The sequence below is a fragment of the Apus apus genome, chromosome 2, assembly GCF_020740795.1.
Source record: "Apus apus isolate bApuApu2 chromosome 2, bApuApu2.pri.cur, whole genome shotgun sequence".
NCBI lineage: Eukaryota > Metazoa > Chordata > Aves > Apodiformes > Apodidae > Apus > Apus apus.
In genome coordinates this window covers 112,977,244-113,002,435 of record NC_067283.1, presented here as the reverse complement: position 1 = coordinate 113,002,435, position 25,192 = coordinate 112,977,244, and the positions used below count along the sequence as shown (strand labels likewise).

The 25,192-nt window shown below is 41.0% G+C and overlaps 1 protein-coding gene across 29 annotated transcripts in view; it reads right to left on the bottom strand.

Moving 5' to 3' along the window:
• Positions 1 to 25,192, bottom strand: part of DTNA (dystrobrevin alpha) — a 230,251-nt gene that overhangs the window by 158,574 nt on the left and 46,485 nt on the right. For 3 of the 29 annotated variants that reach the window (XM_051612641.1, XM_051612643.1, XM_051612640.1), the window contains one exon: positions 16,949 to 17,022. The exons of 24 other annotated variants lie outside the window; for them this stretch is intronic. The gene's annotated coding sequence lies outside the window, so the exon portion shown is untranslated. Of the gene's footprint in view, positions 1 to 14,206; positions 14,286 to 16,948; positions 17,023 to 25,192 lie in introns of all 29 variants that reach the window. 2 more of the 29 variants (XM_051612642.1, XM_051612645.1) reach the window with 2 other exon arrangements.

Genomic DNA, 25,192 nt, shown 5'->3' with positions numbered 1-25,192 from the left:
CTGGTTCATTTTGGTTTCACTCTCAATATGCAACTAACCATCTCCATTTCATCCCTAAGACTGCTTCAGCACATGAAAGGCTGTGCTAGAGCCACAAACCCAAAGCTTGTGCACTAGCCTATAAAAATCCTTTTAAGCTGATGTTAAAACTAAACAAATAAATAATTTCCAACTAGTTGAGAATTAAAAAAAATATTTTTTAGACCTTAATTCTGAGCTTTACTGTGTAGCAGTAACAACAACAACAATAATAATAATAAGCAAAACAAAACTTTGTGTTTACTTGCCATAACTTGAAAGCTATTTGCAAGTATTTGGAAAACTAAACTTTACCAAGAGTTAAAATCATGACAGGAGGCACAGAATATTCACCTCTTCTGTCTTCACTACAATTACTTTACAGCCAACCTTTGGCTTTTTTTTTTTTCCTGGTGCATTAGGACAACTATGAATTCAATAACCTATAAAAGTAGTTTTCTACCAAATTTCCTCATTCATGTCTCTTTTGAAAAGAAAATGCTAGTTCTAGCATTCTTATGTTTTGTTATTTCATACCAAATCTTTCCATTGAGACATAATGAAGAATGAAATGTGGGGATGAATATTTTTGATCAATTGCTTTGTTATCTTTCAAGATATATAAGGGACCATGTAGTGAGGCATTAGTGAATGAGGGTACCTAATAAACACTTTCTAATTCAAGGAATCTGACTAGGGAACATGATGTTTAGGAAAAGCTTTTAAACATGCCCACATGTTTACAAGGGCATCGGTGAGAAAAAGAAAAAAGTGCAATACTAACCTACAATACTATGGGAAGTACCTCCAGTGTTACAGAAAAGCTCTGTAATGGTTGGACAAAATGAAGAACTACATTGCCATTTTCAAGGACTACACTGACAAAGAAATGTTAACCACTTTTACTTTTTTTTTTTTTTTTTTATAAACAACAACCCTCCACTCTGTTTTTTTTCCCTGCTAGTTTGTGAGTATCTCACAGTCTTCACAGTAAATTAAGTCACTCTCCGAAGCAGTTATCTGCTAGTAATGTGGTATGTTCAGTGGTGTCTAGTCTGGGACTAAAGGTACACCAGGAAGATAATGAAATTATTAGAGAAGTAATCTAAGACTAAGTTAGATTCAACTAAGTTACACAAAAATCCTAAATGCAGTGCATTCCCCCGAACAATTTACTCTTCAAGGGTTACTGAACTACTTTCTTGAGGAAGATAAAGTTTCATTTAAGGAAATTACATATTTTCACATCTTCTAAACAATTAACTTGAGGAATTCTGTTTGGGATAGATAGCAGCAGAAATAATAACACATTTTCTACCTCAGTCACACCAATGAATATCTTCATCTTTCCAGTCCTCTTACTCTCTGGGGGTGGGTGGGTGTCTGCCCCAGCCTTTGGCCTTACTAGCAATTAGGCAGATTGGGCAATATGCTGCTACAAACGAAATCACAGAATCACAGAATCATAGAATGGTTTGGGTCAGAAGGCACCTTTAAGATCATCTAGTTCCAACCCCTTGGATGGGCAGGGACACCTCCCACTAGACCAGGTTGCTCAGAGCCTCATCCAAACTGGCCTTGAACACTCTCAGGGAGGGGACATTCAGAACTTCCCTGGACAGCCTGTGCCAGTTTCTCACCACCCTCACAGAAAGGAATTTCCTCCTAATGTCTAATCTAAATCTCCCCTCTTCCAGTTAAAGCCATTGCCCATTGTCCTATCACTACATGCCTTCATAAAAAGCGCCTCCCCAGCTTTCCTGTAGCCCCCTTCAGACACTCAAAGGCCACTATAAAGTCTCCCTGGAGCCTTCTCTTCTCCAGGCTGAACAACCTCAACTCTCTCAACCTGTCTTCGTAGGAGAGGTGCTCTAGCCTTCTGATCATCTTCTTTTCTGAGAATACCAACAGGGCTTAGTGGTCAATAATTCTATGACATGGGACAACAGTGGAAAGCAACTACAGTGGTTAAATACATGACTAATGGTCAGACAGCACCCACAGGAAATTATGGAAGAGTTTATTACTATCTGGAAGGGTCTGGTAATTCTGTGGAGATACATGAGCCCTTCAAAAAAAAAAAAACAGCTTGTGCAGTTCTGTGACTCTCAGGCTCCTCAGGTTCAATACATTGGAACAGAAAAGAGGAAACCTGGTGAGCTGGCTACTAGCTCTGGCCAGCAGAGACAAAACTTAGCAAGAGAATCCCTCCTATCAAAGGCCATCCAATGAAATGGAGAAACCAGACTCTTCCCTCTAGACCTTCCATTTAAACAAACAAGGGCTAGGAATAACATTCCAAAGAGAATGCCTTTTTCTGTCTTTCTGTACCATATGTTTATAGAAAGTAGAAAGCACTGCTTCATTTCCTTCGACCCACAGGACTTTTCCTACTGTTAATATTGCTTGTTACAAGCACTAAGGTGGGCAGTTGTGTTATGTCCATATCTCCCACTACCAGCTAACCCACGTGGCCACACACTGTGATAAGAGAACAAAGATCTAAGGCTTCCTAAGGAGACAAAGTCATGATGCATGTCTGGATTGGCACCAAAGAGAGATTCTGCTTTTTTATCAACTTTCTTGGCAACCATAAAAAATGAAAAAACGAAGTAGTCTGATTCTGGCAGTTAACATCCACATTCAGGTGCCTGACCTCATAGGAACAGAGGCAGCCTCATGGAGACAGCAACTGAACTGTGTCACAGACTTGCAGAGTAGGTGGTGTTGGAAGGGACAGCTGGAAGCCATCTGCTCCCAACCCTTGCTCAAGCAGGGCTACCTGGAGCCACCTGCGCAGTACTGTGGATGTCCTGCCCAGGACTTGCTCAGCTACCATGAAAGTGCTACATTTACAAAATTATTCTCAGGGTATACTTTAGAAACAGTAAATTTGTATATGCTAGGACAAATACAAGCAACAAAAACCAGTTAATTTGATCTTAAAAAAATAATTTTTAAGTAAAACAGCCATTTTAGAGTGCTACAGTTCTGCTCCATGGCTCTGCATGGACACAATGAAAACGTGAAATGCAAATTCTCTGTTTTGAAAAAAATCCCACTTGTTATTGAAGTTAAGTAACAGACAAACCACAAAGAATCCAGGAAACGGGGCAATCTATTTAGAGCATTAACCACATTTTGTTTACTGCTTAGGATGAATTCATCATGCAAATGGTCCAAAGTGAGACCCTGGCAGGCTCCAAACATGCTCTGAGAGGCTGAGGCCAGAGACATTCTACATCCATATTAGGCTGTGGATCAAGCCCTGATCTGGATTCAACAGTCCTGCTTTGCCTGAGACTTCAGAAACCCGATGATGGTAATTTACACGCAGAATCACCACTGTCCGAACATCTTAAAATACATTTGATCATACTATGGGAGTACTAGCTATGGCATCATGAAACTATGAACACTGAAATGGAAATCAAAGCTCCTGTATTACAAGACTGAAGGAGGATGAGCAGAAGGATTCTTGTGCCTAAGGAAAATGAAAATATTTGCAAATTAAACTAGAAAGTTTACCCCAAAACATGAATTATATATATATATATAATCAAGTTTTTAATTTATCCTAAGGAAGATACAGAACTAGCCTGCTTACTCAGCACAGAATTTACTTATAAGAAAAGAAATAAATCTACCTCCCTAAAAATGTCACTATATTTATTGTTATTATAAAACTGCAGAGTGCTCAGCAGTTTCAGCTGGCCTACACAGCAGTGGTTTGGGCTTTTTTTCTCCCATACCTCTGGATATTGTGGACAACATCAGTTAATCAGTCAGAAGCAGGCTGATGGGCAGTTCTACTACATTTAAGCTTTCTCACAATGTCCATTATCACGGGAATTTGAATACAATCACTTTAACAAGTTGGGCAGCCAGCAAACAGATCTTTATGTAATAGTTAGAAATGGATACAAACTTACCACACTTAATTGTAAGAGTTTGTGTGGCATGAACTATTTGCTCAATATTGTGCAAATGAACAAATGTCTCCTTTACAGCCATGAGTCAGGAAAACTTTCCTTTGAAAAGGAATGAGAGCTGTCCAGTCCTTTAATCCATCTCCTGTGATTGAGAGGTGAGCCCATGTCAACCACATAAACTTCAACAAGGCCAAGTGCAAGGTTCTGCACACGGGTCAAGGAATCCCAAGCACAAATACAGGTTGGGCGGAGAACAGATTGAGAGCAGCCCTGAGGAAAAAAGGACTTGGGGTAGTTGGTTGATAAGAAGCTCAACATGAGCCAGCAATGTGTGCCTGCAGCCCAGAAAGCCAACTGTGTCCTGGGCTGCATCAGAAGAAGCGTGGCCAGCTGGTCAAGGGAGGTGATTCTCTCCCACTACTCCACTCTTGTGAGGTCCCACCTGGAGTGCTGTGTCCAGCTCTGAAGCTCCCAATCCAAGAAGAACATGGACCTGCTGGAGCAAGTCCAGAGGAGGCCATGAAGATGATCAAAGGGCCGGAGCATCTCTGCTATGAAGACAGGCTGACAGAGTTGGGGCTTTTCAGCCTGAAGAAGAGAAGGCTCCAGAGAGACCTTACAGCGGCCTTCCAGTGTCGGAAGGGAGCTACAGGAAAGCTGGGGAGGGGCTTTTTATGAGGGCTTGTAGTGACAGGACAAGGGGAAGTGTTTCAAAATGAAAGAGGGTAGATTTAAACATTAGGAAGAAATTCTTTCATGTGAGGGTATTGAGACACTGTAACAGGTTGCCTAAAGGAGTTGTGGTTCCCCTCTCCCTGGAAGTGTTCAAGGCCAGGTTAGATGGGGCTTTGAACAACCTGGTCTACTGGGAGGTGTCCCTGCCCATGGCAGGGGTGTTGGAACTAGATGATCTTTAAGGTTCCTTCCAACCCAAACCATTTATGATTCCTCTCACACCCATATACGTGCACATTCTGATACAATTTTAATAAATCTGGACTGAAGCTGATCAGCCCTGGAAGCTCAGTATCATTCTGAAACCAAGTTTTCCCATCCAGATAGTTTACCAACTTGTGCACGTGACCCAGTAATATCTGGCATCTCCAGGACAGCAGAGTACATATTGTTACTTAAACAACAGTAACATCACCATGTTATCTGTACCAATAAAAGGTAAAAATACAAATTCTTTGTAAACAGAAGAAAACAGAATGCCAGATATAAAAGAATTTGGCAAAAAACTAATGCCAGAAATTAGGATATCAGAGATTTACTCCAGCACACTGACTATAGCGTGCTGGGCCCAGGAGACAAACTTTTTAATATCCAATGGCAAAAATCCCCCACAAATACCTTCACTGATTTGAAAGCAAATGTGTAATGTCTCTTGAAACACCTTGCAGAGAGCAAGATCCTGCCCAGCAAAAGACAAGCAGTCAAGCTGGGCTCTGGCGTTTCCCAGGGCAGATTGTTTCCAGCTTAACTCGGGACCTGTTAGGGAGGGAGATTGTCCTGAGCTATTGAGTAACCTACTACAGTGTGCAACAGGGTTCATAACTGATGTTGTGCAACATGATGGTGAGTGATGGCAACCAAACTCTTGTTGCTTCTTTCTTTGGTTCCACCTTCTTTGGTTCCACCCCCCTGATAAGACTATGTCAGTATGTGAAACCAGGCAAAAGAACACTCCTGGGAGCTGGAGCTGTTGCCTACACCTCTACAGCAGGACAGCAGCCCCTGGCACAGTTTTGGCCCTAAACAGCCCTCCTTCCTTCAAAGGGCTACTGTTTGGGAGTTTGCAGGGGCCAGAGACATTTCCAGCAGGCTGTTTGCTTGTGGCCACCTGGCTCCGGAGACAGAGTTCAGCAGTATGGATACGTGCCGTGCCATACTGGCTTGTCGTGGTGCCAGAGGCATCTCTGCAGTGTGTTTATTAGAATAGACATCGCCTCAGTGTCTGAGCCAGTGAGCTTTTTAGTATGTTGAGGTTTCCACCTCTTCTGCTAGATATATGAAGCTGGATGCCAGAGCTCTTTCCAAAATGATGTAAAGCTGACACATTGCTCAGAAAAGCTCATGTTTCAAAATCAGCCTTTTCCCTTTAAAATAATAATAATGATGCTGCTAATAATAAATTCCAGACCAGGTGATTTATCTGAAAGCACTGCCACTTTCCTTGCATTCTTGAATACATCTTCCATAGCCATCAGCAAGAATCAGAGAGAGGTTGTCCAGAAGTAAAACTAAATTGAAAAATATGATACCCTTTAAACTCACTCCTTCTGTGCTACTTTTTAAAAAATGAAAAGCACACTAATGTGCTCTCAGCAGGCAGAATCTGACTCTATTAGGGTAAACTCTGGCCTTCTTGTCTAATAATGACCATATGCTAGGTGTAAAAAATAAAGATAAAAACCATCTCTGTCCAAGAAATTGCCATGCTTTCTGTGTTATGTACAAAGGAAACTCTTTGGCAAGCTTTGACAATGTGCAAAGAGAACTCATAAAAAGCTTCTGTGTCTCATAAAAGGTACTTCAGTTTTAATAGTTTCTTTAAGAATCAATATTTTATGTTGAAGTATCCTTAATTTCAAATAGAGGTTATTAAATGAATAATAACCAGGTAGTACTGGAGTAGGAAAAATCCTAAGTAAGTATGAAAACAAAGGTGTTCTCAAAAATACTAGCTTCTGTTCCAGATTGTAAAAGGACTGACACTACCACATCCTTCTAGCTAGAAAGAAAAGCCTCAAACAACACGGTATTTTCCAAACTAGTAGTTCCGGATACACGTTGTGCTGCCTGTTTACTGATGACATTAGCAATGGTGCTTTTTGTGAATGAGCCGTACCCATTTCTTCATGCAGAGCCTGCCATGTTTTTTCTGGTCTGCTGTATAAGGTGCGAATTCCTAGGACAAGCAGCAGATCTCATGGTATCACATATCCTGTGAAGTACATATTTTATCTGAGAACAGGAGTTTTACTTCCTTTAGCACACAGCCAGAGGCAAAGTTTCATCTCCAAAGCTATGTTTAATATCAGTAGAGTGAGACCACTTGAGTTGACATCCTAAGTCCACTTCCCAGCTGAACATCGGAACCGTTGTTGTTTGAAGGCCACTTGATCCATAGAGATTAGAGAGTAACTGTCACAGACTTTCACTTGCAATTATGCAGTTAAGATTTTAAGTCTTTTTGGAATTCAGGACTTTCCCCATTCTTTTAAGTCTTTGTTTCTAACCCCATTTGTACAAGAAACCTGAATTGTGTTTGCAAGCAAAATGCTGTGCTACAGCTCTGATCATAGCACCTGGTACGTGGCAGGACTGCAACAAGAAAATCACACTCGTGCCCTGCCCTCCCCTTTCCCTCTCCAGCAAACATGGCACCCATCTGTTACTTCTCATCACGGACACAGAGGGATTTGTATCTGTGCTGCCTTTTTTTTGTAGAGAAGTCGCCTATAGACTTTATTATATTTCAGACAGCAAAGTGATCACTGCTAGTCTAGGCTTATGCCAACAGCTACGTCAGTTTGGGGGTAAGCACTGGCAGGCTCAGCACCATACAAGCAGAGATGATGACTTTGGCACCCAGCCTGGCCCGCACAACAGTTATTTCTGTACACATGAAATCACTTGCAACAGCAATATAACCTCACAGTTGCTTTTATCTGCATATCAGCTTTGTTCAGTTAAACATCCTTCCTTTTTGTAACATGAAGTTCACAATTTTCCTGCATTATCTAAAACTTGGGAAATATATTTGTCCATGGAACTTGTAATTTACTCTCCTGTCATAATTAAAGTATTTTTGCCTGAGCAGCTGGTAATCCATTTATTCAGGTAGGAAAGCTCAGAGAGTACTTAAATAATGACTGAATTCAGTATAGCTTTCTGAACCCCTTAATTCATTGTTATACCAAGGTCTGTGGTTTAAGACATAAATTACAGTATGCAGAATGGACTGTTTGTCTGAAGAAGTCAGGAAGGCACTTTTGTCTTCAGTAAATTGCTGGGATGTGGGATGTCTTTTTGTTTGTTTCCAAACATGTATTTCTCCATAGTGGGAAAATCTGCCTTGCATTAATAAAAGGACATGCCTCTAGTAAACCACTTAACTATGGATTTATTTATTTTTTTAGCTGTCCAGCTGATTAATTATTTTATAATTTTGGAAACTGTTTGTAGTGGTGGATTCACTGAGATGTATTCATACTCTCTCTGTGCTCTTTGTGTCTTGGCTGGAATACTTCTCATCGAGCAGTCAAGAAACAAGAGGTACAACAAGGTGAAAGGCAGGAGAAACAAGAACAGAAAAACTTGTGAAAGAGATCAGAAAAAATCCCAAAGCCCTTTTAATACAGATGACTGGGGGAGGACTAGTTGATTTGTGTAGCTATTCCAGACACCACCATTCCCATTTGCCAGAATTTTGTTCCCATTTTCAACATGTACAAGCTGGTTTTGTAAAAAACATTATTTCTTGCAAATTTTGCGTATTATTTATCCTTGAACTGCTACTACCAGAGAGGAAACTGGAGCAGGAGCAGTAAGTCTGAAATCAAGAAAGGACTATATAAATAAGAACTTCTGAAGGGAAGGTGATCTCACAGCATTATAAATTGCAGAGTTGTTTTCCACATTAAAGAATTTATTTAGGCAGAGCTAAGAGGACTGGCAAATCAATACAGAAACATATCCAAAGAAATTATGCTGATTAGTAAAAAAATATTAACTCTTTAGTCACCCAATCACGCAACATACACATAGTTCTCAAGCAAACTTATTAATGGGAATAAATTAGAGCACATATGGGACCTTTAATAAGCGAGAAATAACATTCAACTGAGCACACTGAACAAAACAGAAATTCAACCAAAAGGCTCTTCCTAAAGAACAGGGAGATTACTAAAAGAGAACAGCAACAACAAAAAAATGTAGAGCTGAAGAGAGGTGTAATTCTAACATCAGACACACTGATGACAGCAGGATTATTTTCTACTCAGTACTGGCCAATGCTCCATACCCAAGACTTCAAACTGCTCATGTATTTATTTTCCTTCTGTTTTTTTCCCTCTGAGATCTGTTTAGCTAAGGGTTGGACCCATGGTAGAAACCTAGATGTTTTGGAAAGCACTTCTTCAAAAGCCAAAATAGAATTGAACTTTGAATGTAAACAAACCACTTTCCTTCCCCTGAGACAGTGTTGTCCAAGAAGAAGAAGGGTCCCTCTCCACCTACCTGCCTGTCCTGCTGGAGAGCTGCCAGAAGCTACATGCTATGTGTACCTCATGTGGGTAACACATGGAAGCTCAGGTACTATAGGAGACTCAATCTAGGGTGTTTTGAAAGCTAAACAATATAACTACTATAAAGCAGTGGAGGTTCTGCCACTTTTATTCCACAAAGCAAGGAGCAATGCCACACTAAATGTAGAATTATTCCAGATGAAAATGAGTAAAAAGAATGCTACATGTTTGTCTGGTTTAGAAGCCTCAGCATTTAAGAGACAGATGTCAAAGTTCAGGCTCCCTGTGAAACTGCAGTGTTGCCCTTGTGGTGTGTAAGAGAGACTTACAGGCACCATCTTTGACTTGTTAGTACACATTTCTTTTCACAGTCACTTCCTCAGTGCACTGTCTTGTTGTAAACCAGACACTGGAGCTCAGTGTCTCCTGAAGCTGTGTGAAGACAAATGCAACACAGAGTTTGCCAGGTACTCCAGGACTATGGAATGATTCAGGTGCCAGAACCAGGCATGGAGGCTCTCCAGCACCTGCAGAGGGGCTGGATCCATCAAAGATCTTCACCTGCAGCAGGTTCTCAGCATGGGTAGGCTGCTCTGCATTTATTTTCCCCTGGGGGCCACCATTCTGTATAGGCCAAATGTGAGCAGATTTGCACAGGGACAAATAACAGAAGTGCTCCTCATGGGAAGGTTATATGCTTTGCTGAAGTTTATGTCCTTGCTCCAAAGTACAAGAATACTAAAGCACCCCAAAGAAAATATCTGAGGCTTTCTTGCAAGGTGAAGAAAATGACTTATTTTTATGCTAGCTGCCTTCTCAGTCTTATTCAATCACTTGAGATGAAATATTCCAAAAATACTCAGGCTGAGAAAAACAGCTGGTCAGAACAATTTCAGCTCAAACGTTAAAAGTTTCACAAATACCCTGAAAAGTAAGGTACTCTAATGGAAAGTGCTGGGCAACTTTCCTAATTGGCAGTGCTACCAACATATTACATAGTCAGGACTTTATGTGTTTTGTTTATTGCAGATTATATCATCAAGTACTCTCCAGTGAGCTGAAAATAAGTAGAAAAATAAAGAGAGGAGGGAAGCAGAAAGGAGGCAGAGCTGCCAGCTGAATTTGGCTGGGCTCACAAAAACTGTTCTGTTACCAGTCTGGGCGGCAAGAGACACCAAAGGACAGTTTCTTATGTCTGCCATGGCCATCAGACACATGTACATCACTATGACACAGAAGGCTTTAACAACGTGAATAGACTGTACTTCTCCTAAGGTCATGTGCCTGAAACCCACATCCAGTCAGGCTGCTGCTTAAAAGCAAGTGGAGCCATACAGGCTGCGGAGATAAAATTATCACAGTCATACTCCAGCAGATGAAAAAGAAACCTGAGATGCATGCTCAGATTAGATGCATGAAAAAGGATACCTGGCCAAGCAACAGGCAGTTTTACTGTGTGTTGAAAGGAAAACTGGAGCAGGTTTCACACAAACCAACCTTTAGAGAAAGAGAAGCAAAACAATTACTTCTTCTGAGGCAGTAAAGGAGCATTTTCAGAGCCATGTGACAACAGCATGGTCAGGACCGTACAGCAGATCTACCTGTGGGACTAAGAGGAGCTCTTGGCTCTTTCCTAATTCACCAGATTAATTTAAAATGTTTCTGCAACGATACACATAGGGCAGAAAAGATCACACCTGAAAGTCAATCTCTGAATGTACGGTTTACAGTTGTCAGAACAACTCCAATGAAGTGAAAACTGGTGGAGGTTTAACAGCTTGACTTTTTATTTTCTGCTAACTTCAAAATTAAAAACAATGACAAATAAGTGGTCTGGAAGATATTCTTAACCACTTCAATGTGGTTGTGTGTGTGAGCTATAAAGAAATGTTCTAGACTTTTTAAGTGTCCATTGTTTAATAAATAGTGGCTTTTACAGAAATTTTACTATCGTCAGGTAGGGAAAGACTAGAATTAGAATTGCAATAACGTATTTAATTTCCTGAGGTCATAAAGTTAAGCTATAAAGTTCTCAAATTAGGTCAAGAGAACTCCTAGCACACCAGAAACTCTTTACTTCCTGATGAATTACAGTCGGATAGGTGTCACTGGAAAGATGATAATACCAATGTCCTACTCAATAACCATACTTGTACAGGATGTGGTTTTAAAATTTGTAAGTGCATTTTTGCACCTCTTACTTTAGTAACATGATCTTATCTTTGGACTGCCTGTTACACTAATATGAAGTGACACTTCTTTACCAAGGGTTCAAATTTTAGTTGACCTTCCATTCTGCCTGGGACAGGTGAATGAATCAGACTGTCAATTTTGTAATAACTAGTTGAATTTTATTTTAATAAGATTTCCAGTGGAGATTATTTTCCAAGCAGTTCCACCCATTAATTTTCTATAGGGTCAGAAGAACTGTTGTTCTGGATCATGAAATGCATACGACAGCATAAAACAAAGATAAATGACAACTACAACATTTGATAAATAGGAGACAAAAGGTAAGGAGTTCACTTTTAATAACCAGTTGAATTGTGAGTACTGAGGTGTGGCACTGAAAGCAAAACAGGAGAAACCTGGTAAAGAGAGCTACACTTTAACAGTGTGATTCCCACATATGCTTTCCGTGGTCCTCACTCAAGTTACAGCTGCTCAGCACCTCTGAAAATCAGACACAAATGGTAATATTGCCATTCAATCTATGGAAAGTATATGTGTGCAATATACTGGTGACTGCCACCAGTTTTTCTAGAGCATGAAACAGGTTTTTTTAATGTATAAAAAAATGAATAGATTTATGAATGAATGGATGCCCTTTCCCTAAAACTGATTAGGGCAGAGAGCAGTAGGATGTCAGAAAAGGGAGGTTTATTTTCCTAACCCTCAGATAATCAGATTTCCTTTGGGGTTTGACCCCACGAGGTTGGTTAAACCACAAAGCAGTCTTGGGACACCTTCACTTTGGTCTCCATCAAAGATCACCTCCACTCCCTGCCCCACAACCCCATACACCCAATTTATTCAAGATTGCTCGTGGACAGGTGAAAACAGAGGGAATGCCAATCTTCTCCTCACTCCTTGATCAGTGAGGCTGTGAAGGGCACATATGTGCAGCACCTTGGTCTATATGGGGTGTGATTGAAAAAGGAAAAACAGAAGAATCACTACAAATTAATCTGGAAGCACAGAGAATGAACCACCTGGATTTTTAACTACAGAAAGGGGCTCAGGATGGCGTCAGAGTCTTTTTTCCTAGAAGAACTGTAAACTATTTTGTCCAAACTTTAACACCTAAAAAAGATAATTTACAAGTATTATATCTGTTCGTTTCTCCTGCTTTTGCCACCTCCTGCAATATTAGGAAAATCCTGCTTTTTATTTAAAAGCTAAGTCATCAGGCATGGCTATTAATTCCCCAAACTAACTCTCTTTTCCAATTTGTTGCCTGCATCAAAAAGGGAATTTAAAATGACGTCCAATTAGACTGTACCTCCATTCTAATGTGGTGCAAAGCTGCTCCAAAAGAACTATAGTTCTGCAGCTGGTCCTTTCCCAGTTTTCAACCTAAAGCAAGGGAGCTGAGGGAGGGATGCCCAGAGAAGCAGAACCATGCTCTGCATCACTGCCCAGCAGTGATGATGATGATGATAATGCTGCTCCAAAAGCAGGAGGTAGAACAGGCCCTGTGCTGGACAGGTCTCCTGCCCCACCACCTCTACCATGAATGTGCGCCATCCAGGGAATATCTCCTTGGGGCCACAATGGACAGAACCCAACTTCTCTGCTTCCTCCCTGAGACACCAAGGTACAAGGCAGCTCTGCAGCTGGTTTCAGCTTCAGCAGAAAGCTAAAATGCTGTGCATTGTCAGTGGGTGCAGTGCAGTGCTAAGTGAGCTCCACAGCTGGTGACATGCACTGGAACACATCCCACCAGCCTGGGGAAAGGACAGAGGGGAACTCATATTGCCATCTGCACAGACATATCCTGCATCCAAATGGTGAATGGGGACACTACAACTTCACACGGACAATTCAAGACAAGATTGCTTGAAGCTTTCTTCCTTCCTTTTATTCCTTTCCTTCTTTTTCCATTATTGTTGACATATAGAAATAGGTAAGTGTGAAGCCAACCCAAGGGATAAAGCTTAGTGAAGAAATTATAGCTCAGCTAGATATATCAGTTTGATTCATTTGAGAAATCTGTTCATAGTGACCACAGATCCTGACTGGGCAAGTGCCTAAGGAGGTAAACCCCTTGCCCATGAGGACTCCTGTTGAAATGAAGCAGCATCAAGCTCACTGTGGACTTCCCTTAAACATGAAAGCTTGTCAACATGGGCCCAAAACATACACAGATATGTGTATACATGTGGGAGTGTATCGGTACACACATGTATATTTGTGTATATATCCTCACACTCTAGAGGTACCTTAACCTGGAGTCACCCAAATTAGCATATTTCAACTTTTCCTTTCCAAATCTGTGACAAGAGTGTGATGATGAAAATTTAAGAAAGTTTCTAAAGCCTACAAGCGCCTTCAGTGAAAAGGCTTTTCACATAATCTTTGTACTCAATGTACAGTATTAAAAAAAATAATTTTAATAGTTGACTCCTTATAAATGATTAATGTATTGTATGTAGGTGCCCTCCTGTTTCTAGGAACTTCTAGTTGGGTAACATTCTCTCTTGTGATTCATACACCTGTTCTTTTATAATTAGAGTGAAGTAACAGTTTCTGGGGAAATGGTTTTAAAAAGTATGTCGGGTGCTACTGGAGAAGATCAAAGTATAATAAAACTTACACGGAAGCAAAAATCTTGCAGGAATAACAGCATCAGCTTTAACAATGGACTGAATAAACACATGTAATTCTAAACAGGATGGACCGAATTTTTCATCCTAGCAATTAATCACAGAAGGCTACATTCAAGTGAACAGGCTGAGCATGCACTTATCACCACAACCACTTGCTTCAAAAATATATACATACATGTGCCTGGGTTCCCATCGGCAGGGAGGCTCTCACTACAAGATGTCAAAACAGATCTTTACACATAGTGTTTGGGAACCTATAAACAGAGTAAATACACACGTAGAAGCAGCCTCAGCAAATAGTAATGACTAAACCAGACAGTCTTTATTTCAGCGAGCAGAGAAACAGCCAAAGCAGCTGGAATGACCTCAAGTTCATATGCTGGCATTATCAAGAAGCAGAAAACAACTGCAAAATGTGCCAGATATGGCACATCAGGATCCAGTCACCTGTTGCTTCACTTTAGTTAAGGCAGACAGTGAGGTAGCAGCTGGGAATGACATTTTGCTTGGCTGTTTGAAATAAAAGGAATATCTTCTGTAAGCATGTGGTAAGCAGAGCACTGAACAACTCTTACAGCAGCTCACCCACAAGTTCAAGCAAAATTCCTCATAGCCACTGCAGCACTTCTACTACTGTCTGTGCAACCCTGGTGGGAACCCTGAATCTCACCCGTCAGCACTAAAAACTACCAAATAAATGGGCTTCCAACTTAGCTATCTGCATTTGGAAACAAACTGTTCAGCTGTGGGGCTCTGGCATTTATCTTAGTAAAAGTAAATTGCAAGTGCAGTGATCAGCCAGGGAGCAGTAGTCTTTGTGGAATTAGTCAGTCATCCAGACTGATCAGAGGACAGACGGGTTAGCTTATTGCTTCCCAAATATCAAATAAAAATAACAACTGAAAAGGCTAAGTCTGACTTGGACAATGGAGGCAATGAGCACAGAAGAAAACATACCAGAAGTAAAGAGTTTTTTTTCCCAGAAAATCATGCAGCTAGAATAAAAGTTACAGATTTGTTCAGAATAAAAGAAATACAGCAAATCACGTATTTTATGTATACAAGGTTTGGTTTTTATTAACTGTATTGAAATGCAATGCTTTGAAGGCAATATCCAAACATCGCAACGTTCCTTTAATCCAGAGCTATATCCATCCTATTTTGCCAAAATAAACTAGAGAAGAGAGAAATCTTTGCAGCTGAAATTGCTCTGAGATTTCTGTATAGCTTCTTTGCAGAAATACTAACCTGCAATGTAATGTAAGAAAAGAAAAGTAGCAACTGAGGAGATTCAGACTGAATGCCTGTCTTTGTCCCCAGATGAACTGAAAGTTCCATAACTTATGTCCAAATATTTCAAAAGCATCAGTGCAAGGGAGCGACAGGTATTCAAAACATCCCCTACCCTCCTCAATTACATGGACTATCAGACTGAAGAAATAAAACTTCTTTTTTGCCCCTGCTATGCTATTTATTTTCATTTCCCTCAACAGCAACCTAGTCTTCTGTGCGATGTAATAGTACTTCAAAACCTGAAGTGTGAAGGTCATGAACTAAATTAACTCAAAGGCTAAAAATAATTTTTAAAATCTAGTACCAGCATTAATACAGCAGTTTAAAGGGACATAATCATTAAAGTCTGTGTAGTTGCCTGTGTATATGAAAGGCTTCAGGAGGATGGAAAATGTGGAAGATTTTCTCTGATACTGTTTGTAGTAAAATTTGAAGTGTCCTGGATATTTTGCAAGGTCCTGCCTGCGGGACCAGCTCCCACACCAGGAAACACTATTCTCTCACTGGGAGAGATACACAGGAGAGACTCTCCAGCTATGTCTCAGCTGTGGATGGATGCCAGGAGCCCTGCCAGGTCCCTGTGCATGTGGTGTGTGTGGTGAGATTCCACCTGATGCTGTGATGGGGGCAGACTCAGTTGGGACCATCCCCACAATCTGCTCTTGGGCTGCACTGGGGAAAAATCCAGAAACACCAGCAAAAATTGAAAGAAGCATGGTGTGTTCAACAGGCTCCTTCATCTGGACAGCAGAGGGGCCAGGATTGTTGGCAGCACTGCAAAAAGTACCTGTTGTGCTGCTTGCACCTTGTCTGGAATATGAGGAGCCTGTTCTCACCACTACAGCGGTAAAGGGTGGCATGTTCCTGTATTTCTGTCTGCTCTCTCTGATGTCTGCACTCACCCCTCCTGAGTGTGGTCAGCAGGATCCCTCTCTTTCCATGTCTGCCTGCTGCATATGTGACCCCAGTGTTGCCTGGGCTGTCGTGTTCTACTGCTATACAGTAAAAACAGTGAAGGTTTTCTGCAGAGACAACAGTCAGTACAAAACACTATCAGAAAACCCCCAAGCAAAAGCCACCCCCAACAACAAAAGAGAACCGAGGGTGCACAAAATAAGCCTACCCTGTCAACAGTGTTGTGTGAACAACTTAACAGTCCTTTTCTACCTCTACCCTCTGTGTGATAATAGCAAAAGGTTTTAAGAAGCACTCCAAACACCTGGGCCTCACTCTAAGAGACTAAAAATCTTAACAGAAACTGCACACGGAATTCCTTTTCTTTTATAAGCTTCAGAAACACATTGTTTGAAATCCCTAGTGCTTGTCCATCAACCAATGTGGAGGGGAATAAATGTAGCAAAGAGCAAAGGTATTATGGGGCAGATTCCCCTCAGCCTTTCATTGCAGTCTACAGTCACTCTTATCTGTGCCATGAGTTCAAAGCTTGAACAGAAACTGTGTCAATGTCTGACACAGACTTTGCATTCTGTATCAAAAAGCACCCATTCACATTTTCAACAGTTTTTTTCTCTCCCAGAAGAAAGTTTTCAAACATAAATCATATTTCTCAAAGCCACAGCCAGTACCCAAGCACTCCCCACAAAGACAGTTACCCACACCCTACCCGTAGAAATGATGCTCCTCCGATCGCTTGCTCTGTTCCCTGCTTCTTCTGCCTCAGAGTGCTCAGATCAGATCCTGCCCCAGAGAAAAAGCAAAGTCAAAGGCTTGGGATACTCAGAGCTGAGTCCTGGAATCAGGCTGCAAGAGGATCAAGGAGTACTGGGCTGAAGCAGCATGGAAGGGAGACATACCAAAGCACACTATCGCTCAACCATCACACACAGGTAATGGAGAGCATCTTAATTTGAAAACCCTGGTCACCATCTCATCCTAAAATAAGGAGACAGCAAGTGAATTAAAGCAAGTCTATGCATAACAGGATATATTATTTACACTACATAAAGAAAGCCATCGTCTTCTCCATTCATACTGCTGTCTTTCCTAGTTTAGCAGTACAATACAATTTGTGTTAACTTTGTCTCTCCTTCGCTTCAATTACAACCCAATTTCATCTTTCCAACACATTCCATCGCACATGCACGCATAAAACCCTCCAATTCAAAACATTTTAACATGAAGGAAAGTTAGAAGGTACAAAAGGGAGCAGCTGACACCTACAATGTTATGCCACTCCTAAAAACAGGCAAAGACAGCCACTGGGATGAATACCTTACACAAGACAGAATTAAGCGTTAAAAAGAGACAGATTGGCTCTCTCCCATGTATTTATGCATCCTGGGACAGCAGCAAAATTAGGCCTGTGTGACCTTTAAAAGAATGCTTTCCTAACATGGCAAGATGTTTTTAATATACATAATAGCTTTAAGCACCTGAAGTGCTCTGCCTCTAATTATTTTTGCTACATATGAAATATCTGAGGAAAATATGTATCTTTAATTTGTTAATTACCAGCTGGCTCCTACCAAGCATTATTAAGTGACTACAGCAGTGACTAATGCTTTTGACAGTACTAAATTACCAACAACACCTTGTGGAGGAATGTGACCTGAGTGGCCTAGAAAGGACTAGCTGCAGGTGTTATCTTCAGATAAAAATGGTTTATTAACGCAGACATAAATCAACAAAGATGAAACACTGCACACACAGGTCCTGAGGACGGCTGCACCACAAGCCCCACTGGCCACCTACCCCATGGGCACTGACATGTTCTGTGCCTGGAGCAACCCGGACCCCTGTTTGTTCATGTGACAGGTGTGGAGAAGCAAGAGCACCCAGACTCTCTCTCCAGTGAAATTTTAGGTGCTGTGGGCTCTGCAGCCATGGCCCCCTGCTCAGAGACTTCGGTCAGGGTGCTGGATGTGCAGAGGCGGTGCCGTAGGACGCACCAATGTTTAGGACTCCTCCACGTCCAGCCACGGACCCAAAGGCCATGGGCCCACGCTCACATCGTTTCAGAGGCTTGGTGTCAGGGGGAGTCCGCACACCCCGACAGAGCCAGGCCCTCCGCCATCCCTTCAGGCATTTCAGTGCTTCTCTAAGGTGAGGGAACTCCTGCTGAAGGGGAAGAAGGTTGCAGCCCTTCTCTTCAGTGCGCCAAGGGCAGGGCTGCTCAGCTCCAAGGCACACCAAGCAGGGGGTCTGGGCATCTCAGGGATAGCAGGGACTTTGCACCGGGGAAGATGAAGGAAATGTGATTGACCATAAAAGGTTCCTCTGCACAGTTGCAGCCCAGGGACAGACCTTTTCCTGTCACCTCTAGATACAAATCTCATTTTTTCATTCTTTTCCAGTCAAAGCATTTTCTGCCAAATTGATTATATTAATAACATAGCTTGGACAGGAACTTACACGTCTTAGTATTAAGTGTGTGAAATAACATTACTCTCCTTTTCAAATTCTCCTGGAGTGGTTAAGAAAGTCAGTCTTGTGCACAGCTGCATTATAAAATTGCTGAACAAACCCATTCTGCTGTAACAGGAAGGAACACATTTTCTTCCTTACTGTAGGTAGGTCAATGAAAACACGTTGTGAGGATGAAACTGTTTTCCTCCATGCTCTTCCCCCTAATGGCAGTCTCAAATAATTCTGATTTAATTATATTTCCAGTGTTAGCAATAACAACATTGTAAGGTTATTAACAACTGATATATTGGTGGTCCCAAAGTCTGGGGGTTGTGCTTCCTTGTGGGCTTATTCCAGCGTCAAGTATATGCATGCAATTCTTACGCAGGGCACACCACTGCACAATTAAGAAAAGCCTGCAAAGAAGTGTGGATGTGGAAATGCAACAACAAAATCACAGAATGCCAGGCTGGAAGGGACCTTAAGGATCATCTGGTTCAAACTTTCTAGGTACTGCTACAGTTTATATGAGGTGGCTCAGCAGCCTGTCAAGCTGAGACTTAAAACTGTCCTGTGTGGGGGAACCTACCACTTCCCTTAGGAGACTATTCCAAGGTTTGACTGTCCTCATAGTGAAAAATTGACCTCTTGTGTCCAATCGTAATTTCCCCAGGAGCAACTTGTGCCCATTATCCCTTGCCTTTTCCATGTGACTCCTTGTAAACAGGGAGTCTCCATCTTCCCTGTAGACACCCTTTAAGTACTGAACATGGTAATAAGGTGTCCCCCCAAAGCCTTCTTTTCTCAAGGCTGAGTAAATTCTGTTTTTTCAGCCTCTCCTCATATGGCAGGTCCTTCAGTCCTCTGATCATCTTTGTGGCCCTTCTCTGGACCCTCTCCAGCCTGTCCACATCCTTTTTGTAGAGCAAGGACCAAAACTGAACACAATACTCCAGATGCAGTCTGACAAGCACCAAGTAGAGCGGGATGATGACTTCTTTAACCCTTGTTGATGTAGTCCAGCATCCTGTTGGCTTTCTTTGCCATTACACGCACCGTTCACTCATGTTGAGCCTGTTATCCCACCAAAACCCCCAAGTCCCTTTCCACAGGGCTGTTCTCTAGCCAAGTGGATCTCAGTCTGAACTGCACTCTTGGGTTATGTGTTCACAATACACTATGAGGCACAAAATTTTAACCCTCAGCTCTGAGATTCACATTGAGCTTTTACATCAATGTGATCTCTTTTTGAGGATGAAATTCCAACTATCTTCTACTCTAAGTCTAAAGTAGCTACACTGTGAACAGTGAATTTGCTGTGAATTAATATTGGCATAAACAAAGCCAGAGTATTTTCAGTAGAACTATTCTAATTCATAGCACCTGGATACTTCTCTGCAAGCATTTTCAGAGAAATCAGGAGGGATGAACCAGTAGCTGGAGAAACACTTAACCTGCAGCCATAGCTGTCTAAATACTAAATGCAAATTAAAGGCCACTGGCAATAAAAAAATAATATTTTGGGGGGAATGCCTAGCAAAAAGAGAAAAAGGAAAAAAATTACATTACACTACGAGGATATAGAATGCCTGAAGTCTTATCAAATAAAATGTTAACGACCAAAATGGGTGCTGCTCTTTTACTGACCGCCTCTCTCTCTTTTAGTACACGATTTAAATTAGCTTTGTTGACATCATCTGAAAAAAGGAAAAAGTAATTAATTCACCTCACATAATGCCTGTTGTAAACCCTCTCTCACCCACACAAGCACTCCAAAGGCTCCCTTCTGCAACCAAATGTTTGCCATAGCAAAGGTTATACGCTCTTACAACCCACTCCTTATGTCCTCATCCTGAGAACAAAAGGCCTGCCTGGGACAGTAAAGCTAAGAACATACAAGTGGACACCAATCTGTCCTCAGCATGAAATTTTTACCCTATAAAAACCCATGACTTCAAAGGGGACTCGAATTTCATCCTAAGAATCCAATTACGTGTTTCAAATTTAGGATGGACTGTCAAGTGCCAGCTGACAGAGTGATGTCCCCAAGTATTTCAGGACAACGATATCTGAGCTGAAATGCAAAGCCACTTAACCACTTACCTAAGGAACATTTCAAAATGAGGAAATTATATGATGATTAAGTGTCTCTGCACCATGATGAAATGCCGAAATGCACCCCACTTTGCAGAGACATCTTTCCAACCAGAATTTAGAATGCATGTCTTTCATTATGAAAATAATTCTGTGTCAATACCAGTATCACCAAATTATAAGGATGGTAGAAAAGATACGCAATCCACCTCGCACTGTGAGATAAAGTCAGATACACTTCACTCATGTTTATTAAAACCATTCTTAACACCTCCAGCGATGGCAGACTCCACAATCTCCACTGGCAGTGTATTTTAGGGCTAACATTTTCCTAACATTTAATTCTTTCTTGCTTCAGTTTAGACTTATTTCTCCTTGACTATGGGCATAGAGATGAGATTACCCACTCTCCAACAGGCTGCTCTTCCCCAGGCACAGAAAACATAGACCTTTTAGGTTTTCCCCCTGGGGCATGGCACGTTCCCTGGTTCTCTGCTCATGCTTCCTGCCCTCCCCTCTACTCCCAAAGTGGCCAGCGTTTTCTTGAAGGGCAGCGCTCCAAACTGAACACAGGACTCCAGATGAGCTTTCACCACCACGGACATAACTCCCTGCAAGCTGTATTCCTGTGTGCATCCCAACATCGTGCTTTTCTTTTTTTTCTTTTCTATCATGCAACAGCTCAACATTGCCAATTCATGTCCACTTGCAGATCCACAGTAACTCCTGTCCTTTCCTGTAGAGCTGCTGTCTCACCAGTTGTTCCCCAGTGAACCCTCTGGAGCTATACAACACCATTCCTAGCCTCTGTGCACCTTGCAAGCCAGGTGTGCCCTTGCAATGCTGTCTCACAAAAGGCATCAAGGTGTGTGTAGTTCTTAATTAGCACATAGTGAAAAACACTGCAAATCCAGCAAGGACAAGGCCAATATTTGCAGAACCTTTTCCTCTTTTTATTTGCCTGCTCTATCTGCCAGGGGCAGGGTGGAAAAACAATTAAGACTACTTCTTCCAAGACTGAGATACCTGATTTTATTTCCCTGCTCTGTATTGAGTCTGTCATTATAGGTAGTCACACCTAATGCAAGCCCAAGCAGTCATCTACAGTGGAGTATAACAGCAAAAGGATAGGACTAATGACCTGTGAAATAGGTATAGCCAGACCTGGCTGGTCTGAGGTTGCTTTCTGGCAAAGCATGGTTTCTCTTGGGCATAACACAGTGGATGACTTATTTAGTACTTTACATGCATAGTTATAAAATCTGAGCCTTTATGCACAAGGAATTTATTTCCACTTTAGGGTAATGTGAGTGGCCTGAAAAAAAGAGGCCTGATGCCTCTTTCATAGACTATATAGTGTTCAAGTATGGGTGGACTCTAAACAGTGTAACACCAAAGATTAGGCCTATTTAGTCCAAGTTACCACTGAGATGTGAGTATCTGCCAGTGACTCTCAGCATGCATCTATTCACCTCTCCATGAAAATGCATCATCCTGTGAAGAGTCCATCTAAGCCTGGAAACTACTTTTTTTTTTCTTTCTTTTTTTTTTCTTTTTTAAGGGCTTTAAACTCTTGTGATCATCATTTTAGCAAGTTTCCACTCCTTACACCCACTTCCTACTACTTTTTTTCAGTTGCTCTTCTAAATTTTATGCTTGACTTGAAATTTTACCTACCAGATATCAGAGTGAAACTGGATGTATTATTTACATATTTTCAGCATTTCTCAAAGCTAAAGTTATTGAAAAGAAACAGTTTTACCTGTGCTTAAAAAAAAAAAAATCCTCTATAAATCCTTTCCTGCAAAGCATTCCTTCCTCCATACTTTCACACAAAAATGTGAAGTCTGGCAGGTTGGTACAAATGTTATCTTCCTGCTACTATCAGCAAACAGCCATTGAACTTATTTATAAAAGGCATACTTCATCCCCCTCCAAGAATAGTTCATAAGGACTTTTGGAGCTTATGAGTACAAGTGATTGCTATATCAGCCAAAGGACAGAAAGATCTGAACCTTGATTACTTCTGTTTTGAACTAACACGGGTCTATGGGAGACTCGCTCAAGGGACCTCTTGCAAGACACACACAAGATCTTGTATTTGAAAGCGTGTGTCCTCCAGAATCTTACTCCCTAACTGAGGAGATGGAGCAAGGACTTCCACTGAATTACCATTTCTGGATGTGCTGCCAGCCTGTCCTGGTTCCTGTTACTATGTGTTCAATGGGCCAGCCAAGACTTCATCCTACTCTGTGGCTGGAATTGGAGGGAATAGGACTTGGGAGATTGGGATGAAGAGCATTACCATTAGCCTGGCAGATGGCAGAGAGAGGTGGGAAGGCAGGATGCAGGTGTAGGTCAAGTAACATGATAGTTGGCCTTTTCAGAAATGTTTTTTGTTGTTTGTTTGTTTTTTTAAAGAAAAACATGACCTTTTTACAGAATAGCCTGGCAGAGTACATGGCTTGACTCTCAGCTCTATTAAGCTCTCCTCACATTCCTTTACCAGCACAATATAATTTGTACCTGCATTAAACTTATGTGATTTATTTTCCCTATTAAGACATGCACATTGATCAAACTTTTAAGGACAAAAATAAAACCATAAAATACTTTGCATTTTGTTTTATCTGTTTGGAAGCACATTTTATTTGTGTATATTCAAAGAAAAGTTAAACATTTTTAATTGCAATAGTAATTAAAAAAACACAACAGATACCAAGATAAATGCTTTCAAACTTGGGTCTATTTTCCTGGGTTCCAGTCTGCAAAAGAATGGCCAGCTCTCCTAGATTAAATTTAATTTCTGAAGTAGGTGAGAAAGCTTTCAGTTACACAGATGAGTTAGGTATCCATGCTAAAAGAGTGACAAGGTTTCAGAATTATCACCTCAAAAGTTAGAAAATGCTTAAAACAAAGTAATTTAATATATTTTTTTAGCTGTAAAGTTAGTAATTCAGAAGTGAACTTACAGGAAAAAAGAACCACCTAAAATCAGGGAATGGAATATATTTCCATATCACACAAGTGATACAGTAGCTCTCTTGTTCCAGTATAAATGAGTTGTGTATAAAAAAAAGGGGAGGCAGGGGTGTACAGAAACACATGATAGCCAAACTATAATTGCTTTACAAAGCTGGAAAGAATCAAAAGTGTTTCCTGATCTTGTTCCAAGGACAATGTCACACCAAGAATAAACAAGGACTGAAAAGGTAGCAATTACTAGAAAGCATATACTCTCATTAAACTGTATATTTTAAAAACGTAGCAGGAAGGATAAGATTACTAACTAATTCTATCTGCAGCTGTTATTCAGTAATGAGTACTCAAGGACAACTTCACTCCAAGCACGTTCTTCTGGGCTTTACTTGTACTTACTTTCATTGTGTTTAAAAGAACTTGTCTCTAGCTGTTAATAAATTGTTTTTAAAGCCTACTCGCTCACAGACTTCTCTGTCTCTGCTTCATTTTTCTCTTTTTTTTTTTTTTGAGGTTCCACTGAGAGCAAATGTTCTTACAAATTTACAAGGAGGTATCTTATACCAGAGTAGTCTTATCCTTACAAAAGATATAAAAGAAAACAAGAATGCAGCACTTACGATACCGCTTTTCATCCCTTGATCTCAGAGCCCTTCACAGAATTGGGCAAGTATTACTGCCACTGCTCTCACAAAAGGATATGCCAAGCCCCTGCATGACTTGTCAAAGATCACAGGCAGAGAAGCCAACCTGTTCTCTCCCAAGCAAGGTTATGTTCAGCAAACAGCTACCACTGTGCCAACAAATAAATGAATAAATAAAGATACATTATTTCCACTGCTTTCCTATCTCTTCTATATTACTTGGAGTATACGCCCAAATTCAGGTTTTACAATCAAATGCAGCAAGAGGCTGTACCATTGGTTCAGACAAAGAAAGATACAGTAAAACTTGGCTTCCTGTAATTTCCCCCTGCCAGGGAGGATGCTTAGGTATTAGGCATTCTCTCAACTACCACAGCTGCAATTAGATGCATTTTTAAGTATCCTATTAGTGGGAAGTATCACTGTGTTTCCAGGTAAAGTCACTTCATACTGTAATAATTAGCTCAGGAAATATTTTGCTCTTTCATTCACCAGGAGCTGGAATCAATAGTAAGTGCAGGAGGTCCAACACTGCTCAGACTGGCACCTTCCCTGGATTTCCACTCATGGACTCAGAGGTGATAAAACTGCTGCATAGGACAACATAATTTCATTAGTTCTGGTTGTGGGTGTTTTGGAGGCTTTTTAAAAATGAAATTATGAAATTAGAGAATTGAGTCTTTCTACAGTGTGGTCTATTGTGTAAGCCAGTACCTGTCATACTCTGCCAAAGCAAATTAGCTGCCATCACTGGGAGCAGATTCATTAGGACCCAAAGGAAATTA